The sequence below is a fragment of the Ursus maritimus genome, unplaced genomic scaffold (genome assembly GCF_017311325.1).
Source record: "Ursus maritimus isolate PB19 unplaced genomic scaffold, ASM1731132v1 scaffold_17, whole genome shotgun sequence".
NCBI classification, from domain to species: domain Eukaryota; kingdom Metazoa; phylum Chordata; class Mammalia; order Carnivora; family Ursidae; genus Ursus; species Ursus maritimus.
The window spans coordinates 55,308,313-55,325,100 of NW_024424119.1; the positions used below are offsets into that span (position 1 = coordinate 55,308,313).

Genomic DNA, 16,788 nt, shown 5'->3' on the forward strand with positions numbered 1-16,788 from the left:
TGGAAAACTTGTGTCAGCCATTGTGAGCTTGACAGTTTCCTAGTTAGTTTCTATGAGCTTTGGTAGTGATATTAACACAGGTGATTTTGAAGTATAATTGTTTGTCAGCATTTGGGAGATCTGCATGCATCGGTGAATCAATATTTTCCAAACGACCGAAGCGTGATGTTACAGAATGAGTAAAGGATCCGGGTGAAAGGGAAAGATAGACCAATGGATTTCGAGAGCACGGAGTAAGGAAAGTTCATTGTTATGGTTTCCGCTTCAACATTGCCACTAAGAAAGGAAAACTTGGCAAGTTTTGGTGCACTGTCAAAAAATAATATCCACGCAGGTCTGAAAAGGCTACTGAAATAACCCTCCCTTCTCCAACAGCATCCCTATGTCAGGCCCCATATTCTTCATTATAGTTCAATCAAGACAGCATATCACAAGAGATTGAATTCAGAAGCAGCTAGGAGAATCCAGCTGTTTTCCATTAAGCCAGACATAAAACAGATTTATAAAAAAAAAATTTTTAATGCCAGTTTCCTTGGTAAGAAAAAAAAAGATGTTTTGGGAAATTGAATTATTTTCCTAAAACCATAGTATTTATGTTACTATGTAAGGGAATAAATAATAAATATTTAAAATGTTTCTCAGTGTTAAGTTCTAATATGGTAAATAGAGATGGTTATAATCCACATAAACAAAATCTCTTTAGGGTTGTGTTAAGAATGAAAAGGAATTCTAATACCAAGAAAGTTTGGAAGCGCTGACTGAGAGGGTTTACTACGTGCTATCAGCTGTTCAGAGCGTTTCATGGATACTGTCATCTGAGCCTCGCACCAAGCCCATGTGACAGCTTGTGTGAACTGCCACTCCACTGTCTTGAACTGCCACCCAGGAGTCCAAAGCCACCTCCCTTCAAGCCCTAAGCCTCTGGTTTTCAAAATGGGCTCATCTTTCCCTCAGGGTGAAATCGCTCCCAGGAGCTCCTATTCATTTCTCGGACCTGCCATCCCCTGGACCACCCTCCAGCCTGTCAGCCTTGCTGGCCCCAAAGCTAACCCAGGGGGCTCCTCAGATGCCACTGGGGGAAGAGCCCCTGGCTTTAAATCCCCCATCTCACCGTGGACTCAGACGAGTGAGCTTTTTAGAAATGGACGGAAAATTGCTCGTCATCATTACATTTAAGTATCACCTGGAAGTTTGGAAATCTGAATGATACACGTGTGAACAAACGATGGTACCGTAACTGACCAAGAGCCCCGAAAAAGTGCCGTTTCAAATTAGATTATCGTGTGTTGTGGTAAAATACACGTAACGTAAAATTTACCGTTTTAACTGCTTTTAAAGTATGCAATTCAGGGGGCAGTTAGTATCTTCACAGTGTTGTACAACCATTGCCTCTGTTTGTTTCCAGATCTGTTTCATCCCCGCAGAGGGAAACCCCCTGTCCATTAAGCACTCACTCCCCTCCCCCCAGCCCTGGGCAAACACTAATCTGCTTTTCTCTCTGTGGATTTGCCTGTTCCGGGGAATTTCATATAAATGGATCATACAATATGTGGCCTTTGTGTCTGGCTTCTTTCTCTCGGTATAATGTTTTCAAGATCCATTCATGTTGTAGTGAGGGCCACTCCATTCCTTTTAGTGGCTAAATAGTATTTCAGGGTGGATGTCCCACGTTTTGTTTATCTACTCATCAGTAGATGGACATTTGTATTATTTTTGCCTTTCTGCTGTTGTGAATAGGGCTGCTGTAAGCATCAGGTATCCATTGTAATTGAACATCTCTTTCCAATTCTTTCAGGTATGCCTGCTAGTGGAATTGCTGGGTCATAGGATGATTCTATGATTAGCTTTATGAGGACCCTCCAGACTGTTTTCTACAGCAGCCACACCGTTTTAAGTTCCCGCCAGTGCCGCAGGAGTGCTCCGATATCTCTCCGTCCCTGCGACACTTGTTACTGTCCGTCTTTTAGATTCTAGCCATCCTGGCGGGTATGCATTTGCATCTCGTGGTGCTTTTGGTTTGCATTTTCCAGGTAGCTAATGCTACTGAGCATCTTTTCATGGGCTGGGTGATCATTTGTGTATCTTTGGAGAAAGCTGTTGTTCAAGTCCTTTGCCCATTTCTTTAGTTTGTGGTTGAGTTGAAAGTGTTTTTGATACATTCTGGAGGTTAGACCCTTATCAGGTATCTGGTTGACAAATCCTTCTCCCATTCGGTCGGTTGTCTTCTCTCTTTCTTGATACAGCTCACTGGAAAGGTGGACCTCGATTCAGGAGTCCTGCCCTGGGTACAGAAAGGGAGCAGGTGGGATGTCTGGCTGGTATTTGCCGTCCCGTCTTTTACTTGGCAGCCTCTGGGGATAGCTGGCTCTTCCTTTCTTTCCTTTGCCTTCTCGAACTGCACCCCTCAATAATTTTTTTGCTGCTTTTTCTCAGCTGAAGTTGCAGAGTTTTCAATCTTACCCTCAATCTTCTTTTATCCCCAGTCTTGGCTCTTTTCCTCTCCTCCTCCTCCGTGTCTCTCCCTCGGTGGGAAAAGGTGGGCAGATTTTTTTTTTAAGATTTTATTTATTTATTTGAGAGAGAGAGAGAGAGAGAGGACACAGAGGGAGAGGGAGAAGGAGACCCCCTGCTGAGCAGAGAGCCTGATGCGGGACTTGATACCAGGACCCCTGAGACCACCTCAGGAGCCAAAGGCAGATGCTCAACAGACTGAGCCACCCAGGTGCCCACGGGGGCAGATCTGTAAGAATCTAGTGTGATGTGGAGAGGAGGTGGCAGGGCTCTCATCCCGCACTCTCCTTGTCATCCAGCCCCTTGGAGGAGACTGTCTTTCGTCTCTGTGTGTTGGGTGCTGAGACTCAGACGCTGCCCACTGTGGAGTGAGTCCCCATGGCTGTGCTGGGCCCCCTGCTGTGCGCTCAGACCCACGGGTAGTATTTTTAGCTCAAGGCTCCCATCCCTACTGGAATGCACATTCCCTGGGTTGGGGCCACTTTTTCAATGGCCACCGGCCAGCTTGTGGGCCCTCCCAGTGCCCAGACACTCCCATCTCCAGGCCTTTGTTCAAGCTGGCCCCTCCATCTGGAATGTTCATGGCCAGTCTCCCCTGATTAAACTCCTCTCTTCCTTCAAAGCCTGGCATCAAAAACACCTGCACCAAGAAGGCACCCCCAGTCTCCCCAGCTGGAATCCATTTCTCCCTCTCCCCGGACTATTATTCTGCAAACCCCCCCCCCCACCAGTTAAGATGACTGAAATAGGGACTCACGCTGTCTCTCATCAGTACGTTGCACTTTGGAGAACAGGTGCAGTGAATATGAAAGCAGGCCCTTCCAGGAATCCTGAAACACATGGTCACTCCACAAGTTGCAGGCCTCACATTCCTGGATCATATCGCAGGCTAGCTGTGGGCCTGTCACCCCGTGTCCTCCTGCAGGACTGGGGTGCGAGGAAGCCCCAGATCAGGCCAGAACCAGGCCCTGATTATTCGGATCCACCTCAGGCCAGTGCCTGGTAGGTGGTGAGAGCCAGAGAGGATCAGTTTTTTCTTATTGCAGTTTTGTTTTGTTTTTAATGCCCCTTAATTTGGGAGCTTCTTGAGTGCAGGGATCATGGATTTCTCTTCTGGCCGTTTCTCCGTGCTCCGACTGGCCTGGCCCACGGGGCTCAGTAAGCCTTCTGTGCAGTTGGATGGAATGTCGTCATTAGACAGGCTGCGTGGGGGTTTGGCTAAGGCACCGGGTGGGGGAAAGCAGGAGGTCCTGAGAACCTGAAAGCTTATTGACAAATAGTCCGCCAGGCAACCTTTCGCTCCCTGTGCACTTCCACTGCTCCTGCCCTCGATGGGGTTTATTTCCCTTCCTCCTGGAGTCCGAGCTAGCCCTGTGACTCATGCTGACCAACAGACTGCCGCAGAAGTGACACCTCAAAGAGGCCTGCTTCTGCGTCCACTCCTTGGGAATCCAGCCGCCCCGCCTCTCTCTAGGAGAGAGACCGCATGAGAATCCTAGAGGGTGATGACACTTCATGGAGGAAGGGACAGGGTGGCAGCACAACTGACGCCCATCATCACCGTGGAGCAGAAGAACCATCTCCAAACTCACCAAATGATGAGGAATAACAAGTTGTTTTAAGCCAGTGGATTTTGGGGGCTGTTTCTTACGCAGCAGTGGATGACTGAGCAGGGGCGCCATTCTCTGATGTGCCTGAGAACAGGAAGAAAAGCCGTGGTAACAGATGTGCACTCGGGGCCTGCTAGGTGCCAGCTTGTGCTGAGAGCCAGTGCACATCATCTCATTCCGTTTTCACAACAAACCTCCTCCCCGATTTTCAGAGGCTCAGAGAGTTAGAGTCACTTGTCTAAAGACGCACGGGAAATGAGGATAGAGCCAAAATCCAGGTCAGGTCGGTCTGACTCCAAATCCTGCCCTCTTTGCCATGGCTCCGTGCTGGGGGCCAGCCCGGGGCAAGGGCACAGACCCAGTGCCCGCTTCTGGGTCTATCCGGGCCGGGCCCCACCGAGGTGATGAGCGGAGGTGAGCTTGGCTGGGCCTCTGTGTATTGGGAAGCCAATGTTGGTATGCATGCCTACCTTGTGGACAACACTCAGGCTCCGAGTGGCTGGCGGGAGGCTTGCCTTGAAGCCAGGCAGGGTCCCCGTGAGAGGCCCCTGGGGCTGCCGCTGGACACCGTGCCTGGGCCAGCACTTGAATGGCACCAAAAAGACTGGATGAGCAAAAGGCCTTGACTAACCACAGTGATACGACAAGCATCTGGCAACCAAGCAGTGGCAGATGCCTGCCTGATGCCTGAAGCCCCATTTTACTGATCTATAAAATGGAGATAAGAATAGACCTTAACTCCCAAGATCCTGGTGAAGAGGCTGTGATATACAGAAAGTGGGTGCTGGCACCCCAGGCCCCCAGCGAGTATACGTTCTCTCTCCTACCCTTTCTCTTTCCACTCTGCCGCCAGCTCCCTGTGTGAACCTGGGCTTGTCACTAAGCCTGTCTACGTTTTAGTTTCCCCATCTGGAAGTGTCCAATAAATGGAATTGTCCCTGACAAAGGGGTGAAAGAAGGCCGGCAAAGCCTTAGACTCTCCAGGCAGTGGGGGGATTCACGGAAGCTCTTCTGGCTTCCCTGGGAGGCCAGGACCAGACACGACACCAGCAGAGGTCGGATTCGCTCTCTGAGTCTCAATTTCTCTCTGCCTTAAATTTTTTCTTCTTTCATCCAGTAACCTCTCCTGAAGCACCTACTGTGTGCTGCAGATTGTATGCCAGGTGCTGGGGAATTCAAACTGAATAATTCAGTGACTGTGTTTGGACGAGCTCTGAGTCCTGTAGGGCGCACGGGTATGTATAAAAATGACAACCACTAGCAAGATGGGGACTATCATCGAGGGAATGGGGGTTAGAGAAGAAGAAGCCAGAACACAGGGAAGAGAAAGAAGAGAGAGAGCATGAAAGGAGATAGCTTTCCAGAGGTGTTCAAAAGCCACCACCACCACCACCACCACGGACAAGAATGTGACCTCGGCAGGGTTTTGCACATTCCACAAGAAATTAATGCAAAGGAGAGCCAAATCTAGCCATCCTGAGGTTCAACGAAGAAAATCATGGATAAAGAAATACATTTATAAGTATCATGCAAAAATACTAAATTGCAATATAACAAAACTCAGTGATCACATTTTGGGCAAAATAAAATTATAAATACATAAAATCTGCATTAGGTCTGTAGGGATGGATGAAATTCCCCTTCTGCTCAGTTTGGGGGTCTGAAGAGTTTCTCCACCCACACGCAGAGTTGCCAAGTTTCCTGAGATTTAAAAGGAAAAAAAAATAACACAAATGAAATAAACTGTTGTTCATTGGTTCATGCCAACTCTCCCCGGCTTTGCGCCGCTTGGTCCACTCCTTCCTTCCTTTCAGTAGTCCCACTCTGGACGGTTGCTGTTTATAGTAACTTGGATGACATGAGAAATGTCTCCTTGAATGTCCCCCTCTACACAGCGGGCAATCTCTTGGGGCTAAGTGACCCCAGAAGCCCTGATCCAGCCCTCACGCTCCACTTCCTCCTTCTTTCTTCCTCCCTCTGGTGTCTCTGGGTTTTTAGTTCTGGGAAAGCTCGGACAGCACCTTCAGAGTCCAGGGGGGACATCCGTCCACAGCCAGCCCCCACCTGCCTGCACATCCTAGCTTTGCTTTCCCCTGGGAAAGGCTCAGACTTCAGAGCAGGGCACTGCTGAATTCAAACCCTTGCCCTACCACCCAAGCCAAGTTTGTGACCTTATCTAAAGTCACCTAACTTCTGACCTCAGTGTCCTTATCCAGAAAGTGGGTGCAATAAACAATACTGCCTCCCAAGTATTAAGTTATTTCTTGTAAAGTGCTTAACAGCACGGCTGGCCCAGGAAAGGTGCTCAAGGAAACGGCACCTACCACTGTCGTTGTTGTCACCCCAGGGAAGTGCAGAAAGGAAAGTGTTTCCTGAACCCTGGAAGGGATTTGGATGCAGCCGGATCCTTGGGTTTGGCAGGAGTGAAGTCATCTGCAGCCAGTGAACTCCCGGAACCTAGCAGCCCTCCTGTCCCCAGAGGGCGACACTCCCCTTCCAGACCTGCCAATGGAGCAGAGCACTGGCTGACTTGACTTTTACCCCCTTTGTGGTCTTTTAATATATCCTCCCCTCTCTTCCCAGAGCACTCTTAAGACCTAAGCTTTTCATTTTCTGTTCTCTCTTGTCAGGTGATTAAAAAAAGATAATCCCCTGATTCTTCGTGAGTTTCTACTACCAGCCTAGAAGAGCCACTCATTCCTCCTTTCAACAAACCAACCAATATTTACAGAGTGCCTACTGAGTGCCGGGCACTGGGCTCTGTGGTAACCTCTAAACTGATCCGTTAGGCTGAATTGGGTCGACCTTCCTCCCAGGTATTGCTGTGTGGCCTTGGGCAAGTTACTTAACCTCTCAGAGTCTCCATTTCTCACCTGTGAATTGGAAAAATAACATCTGCCCCAGGGCTGGGATTAAATGAGACAAACTACTCCAAACCCAGGCAAACAGAGTATGGCCTGTGGCTGTTGTTCAAAGTCCGGTGAACAAGTATCAGAGACAAGGGCGGATGATTTGGATTCCAGGTCCCAGCTACATTTCTTTTTGTTTTTTTGCTTTTGCAGATTGTTTTTCTAATTGCCAATATTTTGAAACTAAAAAGCGAGAATTCTCCTTGGCTCTCCAGACTTCAGACTGCAGAGGTAACCAAGAGCGGAGTGTATTCTCCCAGACCTTTTGTTTTGCATTCACATAAATACACAAACACCAAAGATGATTGGTTTATTATTTTTCATTTTACAAAAACGGATGAAGTATCTATATTGTGCAACAACCTTGCTTTAGAGTTAACAATGTATTGTTTCTGTTTCCTCTCCGTGTATACATCACATAACAAAATCCGGGCTCACTGTCTGTCAGGAGGCGCTGCAGTTCTGGAAGGGGAGGGGGCGGGGATCCGGGCTCGCGCCCCCTCCCTTCCCAAACCTCCTGCCGTCTGGGCCTCACCGCCCCAGGCCCCCTCTAGCCCAGCCCCCCTTCTTCCGGACCACTCATCCCCTGTCTCGCCCCAACCCCCTCCCCGGGGCCTCCTCCTTTTCCCCTTCCCAAGGACCCCTTCCCCTTCTCTCCCTGGGCCCCTTTTCCGGGCCCCAGTCCCAAGTTCCGCCCGCTGCCCAGACCCCCTTCTCCCGGCTCCCTCCCCTAGTCTCCCCAGCCCCAATTCCGGCCTTTTCCCAACCCCCTCGGCCCCCTTCCCCTCCCCGGAACCCCAGCCTCCCTTCTCTCGTACCTTTTCCCTTGGGTCTCCCTGGGACCTCAGCCCCCTTTCTCCGGTGCCGCTCCCTCCTCCCCCGCTGTCTCCCAGGGACCCCAGCCCCCACTTCTCTCGTGCCCCTCCCCGCCGCTGCCCGGCCCCGCCCCTCCCGGGACCCCAGCCCTTCCTTCCCCCGTGCCCCTCCCCCCACGTCTCCTCAGGACCCCAGCCCCCACTTCTCTCGTGCCCCTCCCCCCCGCTGCCCGGCCCCGCCCCGGCCGGGACCCCAGTCCCCCCTTCTCCCGTGCCCCTCCCCCTCAGCTTCCCCGGGACCCCAGCCCCTCTTTCTCCTGTGCCCCTCCCCCCCCCCGCCCGCTGCCCGGCCCCTCCCCTCCCGGGGCCCCCTGCCCCCCTCAGGCCGGGTGGCGCCGCAGGGGGCGCTGCGCGGGCCGAGGCGCGGCTGCGGGCGGCGGCGGGAGGAGGAGGCCGGAGGAGGCGGGGGCGGCGGCAGGCGGGGGGCGGGGAGCCGAGCGCGAGAGGGAGGCGAGCGGCGAGACACAGGCTCCGAGGCTCCAGCGAGCGAGCGAGCGACGAGCGAGCCCGGGAGGGAGGGAGCGAGCGAGCGAACAGCCGCGCCGCAGCCTCGCAATCCGCCGCCATCCCGCCGCCTCCGCGCCCGACCGCCGCCCGACCGCCATCGCCCGGCCCAGTCGCGCCCGCGGAACCAGACCAGGTGGGCCGGGGCGGCGGGGCGGCGCGGGGCGGGCCGGGCCGGGGCCGGGGCGGCGGTCGGGCGCTAAGATGGAGGCGGCGCGGCGGCGCGGCCCGGCCGGGCTTTGTCTCGGCGGCGGCTGACTGACAGCGGCGAGTCCGGGGCCCGGCCGCCCGCCGCCGCCCGCCTTCCGCCCCGCCGTCCGCGAGCGCCGTCGTCGTGGCCGCCGGCCAGGCCGGGGCCGCGGGGCCGGCGGGGCGGCCTGGGGGCGGCGGGCGGCCGGGCCCGGGCTCGCCATTGTGGCGGCGCCGCGCGGCCGGGCGGGCGGCGGGGCCGGGGGTGCGGGGGCGCGGGGGCCGCCGCGTCCCGGGGGCCGCCCCCCGCCCGCCCAGGCCGGCGGTCCGGAGCGCCCCGCTGCTCTGGAAGTAGCCGGGGCGGCCTTCCCGCGCCCCCCGCCCCACCCCCCTCCTCCCCCGGGCCGACCTGCCGGGCACCACCCCGGGCGGGAATCCCGGGGTCGGGGCGACCCCCGGCCGCAGGGCTAGGGGGCGGCGGGGGGCGCGGCGGTGTCCCCCGCGGGCCCGCGGACTTGGCGTTCAGGGGCACGGGGCTCGCAGCCGCCGACGGCCGCGGTTTCCGTGTGCGAGCGACAGGGTTATTTTCGAAATACTTAATGCTCTGTTACTGAGAAATGTTTAATAATAAACAGGATGTCGCTGCTCGGGGCCTGCCAGATGGGGTTTTTTTTCCCCTCCCTTCTTTTTTTCTTTTTTGCCCCCTGCTCCTAAGTCAGAAACAGCATTATTGAAATCGTGGGCCTCTGGAGTGGATTTGCCTACACAAAATTGGAAGGCGGTTTTCTCTTTTCTTCCTCGCTTTCTAAATATCGTGGGAGGTCCGAGCCCACCTTTAGGCAGGGAGAGGAGGTGTTTTTCAGGGGAATGGTTAGCTTGGAGGAAGTGGGGAGAACGGGGGCTGGGGAGGCTCTCGCCACTGTGTCATTTGTTAAATGGCTGCCAGGGCGAAAACCTTTAGAAGCCTTTGGTTTCCAGGATTGTTAAATTAGTCCTGAGATTTCCCCCCCTTCAGATTTTGTGTGCATTTTATGTGGCTTTATACATTATCCAGTATGGTTTTTGTACCCATCCGTTTGAAGTCGTAGCGTGGTCTCCATCTGCAGCCTTCCAGCCCTGTCTGTCACAGTGCTGTGTGGTGGAAGGGACTGGGGAGGCCCAGGCTTTGGGGTGCAAATCCTGCTTCTGCCAGACAAACCTAGGGTTCAGAGAGCCTTCGCTGGCATAAATAGTGCATTCCCCGCCTTGTCGGGTCAGGGCGATGGTGAAACACCTAGAAGAACCTGGCACACAGTGTGTAATAGTTGTTTCTCCTACTGCTGTTTCTGTACCTGCCATCAAGCCCTGGGATGGAATCGAGCCACTGTGATGTCACCCGTCGGGCTGACCTGATCCAGCCGGTGGATGCCACAGGTCCTGGGGCTAAGGCACCCAACCCACGGAACGTCTCTGGGCCCTTGTTTATTCAGTGCTGGGCCTCTGTGGGGAGACAAGGATGGGAGAGAGGAGCCTTTGGAGCCCCTCAGGAATTGCCTTGTGTGGTAATAAGTCACTGTCCTTGGGTCTGGGGTGTGTGCCCCTTCCACAGCAGATCTCCAGCTTGGTTTTAGGCAGATCTAGAAGGCTGGGAGAAACTGAGAACAACAAGCTGAGGCTGGGGACTCCTGCCTTTTGAGGATGACTGCTTTCCTCTGGGAATGGCAAATTATCACTTGGGGAGCCTGTGCTTGTTCGGGCAAGTGTCTCTTGGAGCCTGGATTCTGGTCTTCGTCGCGTTACCTTATGCGTGTCCCTGAGCCGCAACTCCTGCATCCGTAAAATGGGAATAATTAATTCTTTGCCTTGGGTATCTGTTGTGGGCTCTTGTGAGCCTCACATTCTGTTCGTAGCAAAATGCTTCTGTCCATGGGAGGGTGATGAAAATGTATGTGGTTTTTGTTGGTTGCCTAGTTCTTTTTCTCCTGTTCTCCTGGCTGATGGCCCCGTGACTTCCCCATCCCCAAATTCTATTCCTAGCTAATATTTTCATATCACGGCTACTGTTCAATGCCTGGAAGCACTAGAATGGCCTAGAAGAGCTAAGCTGCTCAGGGTGTTTATTGGGGAGCATAGGAGGACTGAGGCTAGTACAGGGGAAACTGACCCCAGTCCTGGTCACAGGTGAGGGCTGAGACCCAGGTTAGCTCCGGGCCACACCTGTAGCTTGTTTGTAAATGGCCCTGGAGACACTCTGCTTGGGCTCATAGTGGTTCTGCAGTCTCCTGGGCATTTGCTTTGGTACATGTTGACATTCCCACAACCATCTTGGTTTTGTTGTATTCTGTTTTTTTTAAACCTCCTTGGAACCTCCTCCGGGCCCACTGGGCCATGTCACCCTTAGCTGGGCCGTGTCTCAGCCGGGCCATGTCACCCCTTTTCAGTTTTCCCAGCTTCCTGCCTCTTGGCCCTTCTCTATCTGATTTCATTCTGGCCAGCTCTGGCGCTGGACTGTTTATTAGTTGGTGTTAGGGAAGGAGATGAATACACTGCCCTTCCCAGCAAGCTTTTGGTTTACCTGTGAATTTTCAGTTTTCCAAGGATGCAGGAAGGGGCCCTGTTTCAGCCCCTGTGTGTGTGTGTGTGTGGGGGGGGGCTGCTTACCGTGGCCTGGGTCCCCTTCAGTCTCCTTGGAGCCCAAATGGGTAAAAGAGCCTGGGGAAGGGAGAGCCAGAAAACCCTGGGAGAGTGGAATTTCAGGAATGGCAAGTCAGAACTAGTTCCAGCACGGTCTGCTTGCCTGGCCTGGCCGAGGGATTTTTGTTATGCCTGTTCACCATCCCCCATCCACGTTTAAATTTCAGTTCTCTTTTTTTTTTGCAAAGGATTATTTTATTGTACTTTAAAGATTTTTTTTTTTTTTTTGGTTTGCACAAAGTACTGACTCATGTTGCTAATGGCTGTATGCTGGTTATATGTCTCATTATTCTACCATGTAAGATTGATCATTTCTATGTTGGTTTTTGTTTCAAACCAGAATAGGCCAGGTGGGCTAGTCCGTGTATTTTTAAATTTGATAATGACGCTTCTCTCCTGTCAAGCGTATGTATCTTGTTATGGGCAGGCAGGTAATAAATAGGGCCTGTCTACACTGGATTTTAAAGCAGTGCACTCCCCTTGAAAAATAAAATGTCCAGCAGAGAGCTGTTGGGCTTTGTGCCCTGAATCTCCTGTCTTGGTCAGGGCTAACTAGACCGTCTGCTTTTCAAGTCATAACTCAATTTCTTACTTAAGAAAGTCCCGTCTTTTCTGGGCCTTGTATATATAGCCTTAGGAACCTTTGGTCTGTCATTTGGACAAAGAAAGAAAGGCATTGCCTGTGGTGCTCAGGAGAGAGAGAGAGATGAGAAAGACGGTGAGATTTCTGATGAAATTAAATTGTTTATGACAAGCTTTTCGGCTTAAAAGGTGCCATTGGGAGCAGGCCTCCTCACCTGGGAGCGCCAAGACCCTGGCTCTGCTGTCGATGGTACAGATCATTGTTTCTGTCTGTGGCTGGCGTGTGGGAGATCTCTGCACTGGGAGGGACGCTTGCCTTGGTGACTTGAGCCAGAAGTCTTGGTCGAGTGTTGTTAGCTGTACTTGTTCTTTTTTTTTTTTTCCCACTGGGCCGGAGCGGAGGGCCGGCTTGCTCTCCCGGAGGTGCCGGCAGCAGCGCGGGCTTGTGGGGCTCTGCCTGTGGCGGGAGGGATCTGGGGGGCAGAGTGAGGTCTATCTTAAGTTGCTGGCGGTCCTTCACTTTCTCTCTGAGAGTACTTCCTTCTGCTCCCACCTCTGGCAGCTGGTTTTGTAGCTCTGCCCTGTATCCTTCCTTCCTCCTCTCCATGGGAACCATCGGCCTTTTCCTCTTGGTGGTGTTGCGAAAGCAGTATTTATTGATTTATTTCTTAATAAATATCATTTATTTCTTTGACAGAGAGAGTACAAGCAGGGGGAGCAGTAGGCAGAGGAGGAGAGAGAAGCAGGCTCCCCATGCGGGGCTCCGTCCCAGGACACTGGGATCACCCGAGCCCAAGGCAGACACCCACCCACCTGAGCCACCCAGGCGCCCCAGTATTTATTGATTTGCGAAGTCACCGTCGGGCAGCAGCTGCTCCTCTAGCACATACTCCCTGCCGGGCACTGTGCAAGACCCTTTAAGTACAGTTTTCCCTATTCATAAAAGTAACATTTTTACTGGGAAAAAATGGGAAAATACTGAAAAGAATAGAGAGAAAAAATATAAATACAAATAACCTGGAACCTCACCATCCAAAGAGAACTACCGTGAAAGCTGGTGTATTTCCTTCGAGTATGTGCTTTTTTCCAAAATTAGAAAAATACTATATATACCGTTCACCGTTTATAGTTCTTAACATTATAGTGTATTTTTCTAAGTTATTGAAAACATATTTTTGTTTGATTTTATTATGATTAGTTTTAAGGAAACTCTGTGCCCAACATGGGGCTTGAACTCAGGACCTCCGAGATCAAGAGTTGCGTGCTCTACTGACTGAGGCAGCCTGGTGCCCCCAAAACATATTCTAATAGTTGTGTAACTGCTTTATGTGGATATGCCATGATTTATTTAGTCCTCTGTTACTAGACATTTAAATTGTTGTCACCCACTTTTCCTTCTTATACACATTTTTAGGGCACATCCTTGCACGTACATCTTGGCGTATGTTGCTGATTATTTCCCGTAAGTGGCATTTGCAGAGCAGAGAAATCACAGGCTCCTTCTTCAGTTCTGTTTGGCACAGTATGGGTTTTCGCCTTCAGCCCTTGTCACTTTTTTTTTATAAGGGTTTTTTTTTAAGATTTTATTTATTTATCCGACAGAGATAGAGACAGCCAGCGAGAGAGGGAACACAACTAGGGGGAGTGGGAGAGGAAGAAGCAGGCTCACAGCGGAGGAGCCTGATGTGGGGCTCGATCCCATAACGCTGGGATCACGCCCCGAGCCGAAGGCAGACGCTTAACCGCTGTGCCACCCAGGCGCCCCAGCCCTTGTCACTTTTGACTCCAGCCTGACTCTAAGGTGGCTTTCCTACCTGGGCCGCTAAGTTCTGAGTATCTCGGTCCTGATTAAGCCCTCTGCTGAGTGAGGCTTGGGGTCTTAAGCCATTCACGGGGTTGAGTCTGAACAAGTGTCTTGACTTAAAACATTTACTGTTCTGGGGACGTAGAGATGTGAATGCCACACTTGCGTTCCTCAGGAGCTCACGGTCCGCTGGGGAGAAGGCAAGCACCTCCTTGCAGAGGCCTTTGGGAACTTCTCAACCTGCCTTTGTCATCACCCTCCCATGATTCTTTCCTCGCCTCTATTGCTTTTCTTTGTAGTTCTTTTCATAGCTTTAGATTTTATTTATTTATTGGAGAGAGAGGTAGAGAGTGAGTGGGACAGAGAGGGAGAGAGAATCTGAAGCAGACTCCGCCTGCACCCAGCGCAGAGCCCATCGCAGGGCTCGGTCCCACTCCCCTGAGATCATGACCTGGGCGGAAAGCGAGAGTCAGACGCTCAACCGGCTGAGCCACCCAGGTGCCCCCTTTACACAACTTTAAATGTGCTTTTTTAAAACAATATTTTATTGTGGTAAAATATACGTAAGGTTTATCTTTTTTTAAGATTTTGTCAGAGAGAGCTAGCATGCACAAGCAGGGGGAGCGGCAGGCAGAGGAAGAAGCAGGCTCCCCCGCTGAGCAGAGAGCCTGATGCAGGACTCGATCCCAGGACCCTGGGATCGTGACCTGAGCCGAAGGCAGACGCTTAACCAGCTGAGCCGCCAGGCGCCCCTGAGGTTTATCATTTGAACCATTTTTTTTAAGTGTACAAATTCAGTGGCCTTAAGTACATTCAAGTGTGCAATCGCCATCCATCTCCAGAAATTTATCGCCTTCCCAAACTGAAACTCTGTTCATTAAACACTGACCCCTCATTGCCCTTCCCTCAGCCCCTGGCAGCCACCGTCTGCTGTCTGTCTGTCTGTCTATGTATAAGTTGAATCACGTAGCATTTGCCCTTTTGTGTCTGGCTTATTTCACTTAGCATAATGTTTTCAAAGTTATCCACGCTGCAGTGGGTGTTAGAACTCCATTCCTTTTTATGGCTGAATAATAGTCCGTATTCCATTCCATACATCACGTTGTGTTTATCCATTCATCTGTCAATGGGTGACAACTTACAAATGCACTCTTGCCCTTGTTTGTTGACTGGCACAGTTTCCCCCGTGGAGCGAGGGAGGGAGTGCGGGCCTTGAAGCAGAATTCTGTTGCTTCCTGGTCCCCCCTGCGCTCGATGTCTGTGACAGGAGGGTGCCCACGTGCAGAAGGAGTGGCGGAGCCACAGAGGAGGCTCCCGTGGAAGTGTGCCGAGGTGTCATGGCCAGCTCAGCGTGGGCGTGGGCTAGAAAGGGAAAGCATTCTGGGAAGTGTAGCAGACTTGAAGTCAGCACCCATTGGGGCACCTGGCTGACTCAGTTTGTGGACCATGTGATTCTTGATCTCAGGGTTGTGAGTTCAGGCCCCATGTTGGGTGTCGAGATTGCTTTAAAAAATATATATATAAAAAAAAAAAGAGGGGGCACCGGGGTGGCTCAGTCATTAAGCGTCTACCTTTGGCTCAGGGTCATGATCCCAGGGTCCTGGGATTGAGCCCCACATCGGCCTCCCTGCTCAGCGGGAAGCCTGCTTCTCCCTCTCCCACTCCCCCTGCTTGTGTTCCCTCTCTCACTGCCTCTCTCTGTCAAATAAATAAAAAGTCTTAAAAAAAAAACCTTAAAGACAGAAGGAAGTATCCATTGAAAACAGTATACCAAGCCCTGGAGTATTAAAAATGGGTTTCTAAGTTGAAATCAGAAATGTGTGGCCACGGTAGAAAGCTTGTGGGTCAGCTTGCTTGCCAGAGCGCTTCGGATGGGAACCTGTTCTGTGAGTACTTGGCTGTGGCTGGTCGCCAGCCCCGGGGAGGGCAGGTAGGACTTCGGCCCTGGGAAGCCAGAGGCGACTCTCCCACCGTCCTTCGAGATCGTATCTTTGTGTAGAATGATGGGTTGCATTGCTGCAGGACCAACTGGAAAAAGGAGGTCATCCCCGCCGCTCTCTCCACGGCTCCTTTGTGTCTTCCAGAGCTTTTTTTGGCAGGTGTTGTTTACACACAGTTCAGAGCTTCAAGAACTGCTCTGTCCCAGGCCGTACAGAAACGCAGGCCCGCCTGGGAGGGGTCCCGCCGCTGCCGCCTGGCTGACCTGCCGCGGGGGTGAATGGGCCGAGTGTTCACAAGTAGCTGGGGACAGTGGAGACCTTGTCCTCCTCGAGCAGAAAGTGGAATTTTTTTTTTCTGATATAAAATTAATTGCAAAAGTATACATACTCATTAAAGAAAAGAAAGAGCAAGCGTATGAAGAAAAACGAAAGCTCTTCCCTCCAGCTTCCCAGGCGGTAACTACTATTTGTGGTTCGGCGTGTTTTCCTCTCAGACTCTGGATGCGCGTGTAAATACGGCCCTTTGTAGGTAGGCTTTCCGAACACAACATGGGATCACACTTCTTTTTCTTTACCACAACATTGCATTTTTAAATGTGTCAAGAGAGTTTTTTCATATTAACATATACAGATCTATCACACTTTCAATGTTTTTTAAAATACCGTTTATTAAGTTTTAAAAAATCTACAAGTGTATGAAGAATATGAAGGAAAAAAACCCAAAATAGTTTATAATTCCACGGCCCAGATATTTCCAGTTGACTTTTTAAAAAAAGTAGTTAGAAAATTTAAGCTGTATTAAAAGGCGTAAGGGCTCTTCTGCAGTCTCTCTGCAGAGAAAGCACTATGAGAAGTTTCTTGTCCGTCCTTCCAGAAAAAAAAAAAAGGGCGATGTATTATCCCCACACAGGCATTCGTATCCCTGAAGTGCGCTTCCCTCTGCGCTGGTGTGCTCCTTGGGTCGGTGACGTCATCTGTAGCAATTGAAGGGGGTATTTTGTGATATCCTTGATTTCACCTCTTCCCGATTGGTGGGCATTTGGGCTGTTCCTAATTGTTGGATATTACACAATTTTGGTAAAATTCTGCCAGATTTTTCTTGAGAAATACATAATTTGTACCGACTAGCGTCTGAGTGTCTGCCCCGTGGACTCCTCCGCTTGGATAGCGTTTTGGTAAGAGTTCTGCTAA

General features: G+C 51.5%; 1 protein-coding gene across 1 annotated transcript in view; it reads left to right on the forward strand.

The window, feature by feature from the left end:
- The first annotated feature begins 8,338 nt into the window (after positions 1–8,338).
- Positions 8,339–16,788, forward strand: part of PRRC2B (proline rich coiled-coil 2B) — an 84,464-nt gene continuing 76,014 nt past the window's right edge. The window contains exon 1 of the mRNA XM_040632091.1: positions 8,339–8,545. The gene's annotated coding sequence lies outside the window, so the exon portion shown is untranslated. The remainder of the gene's footprint in view (positions 8,546–16,788) is intronic.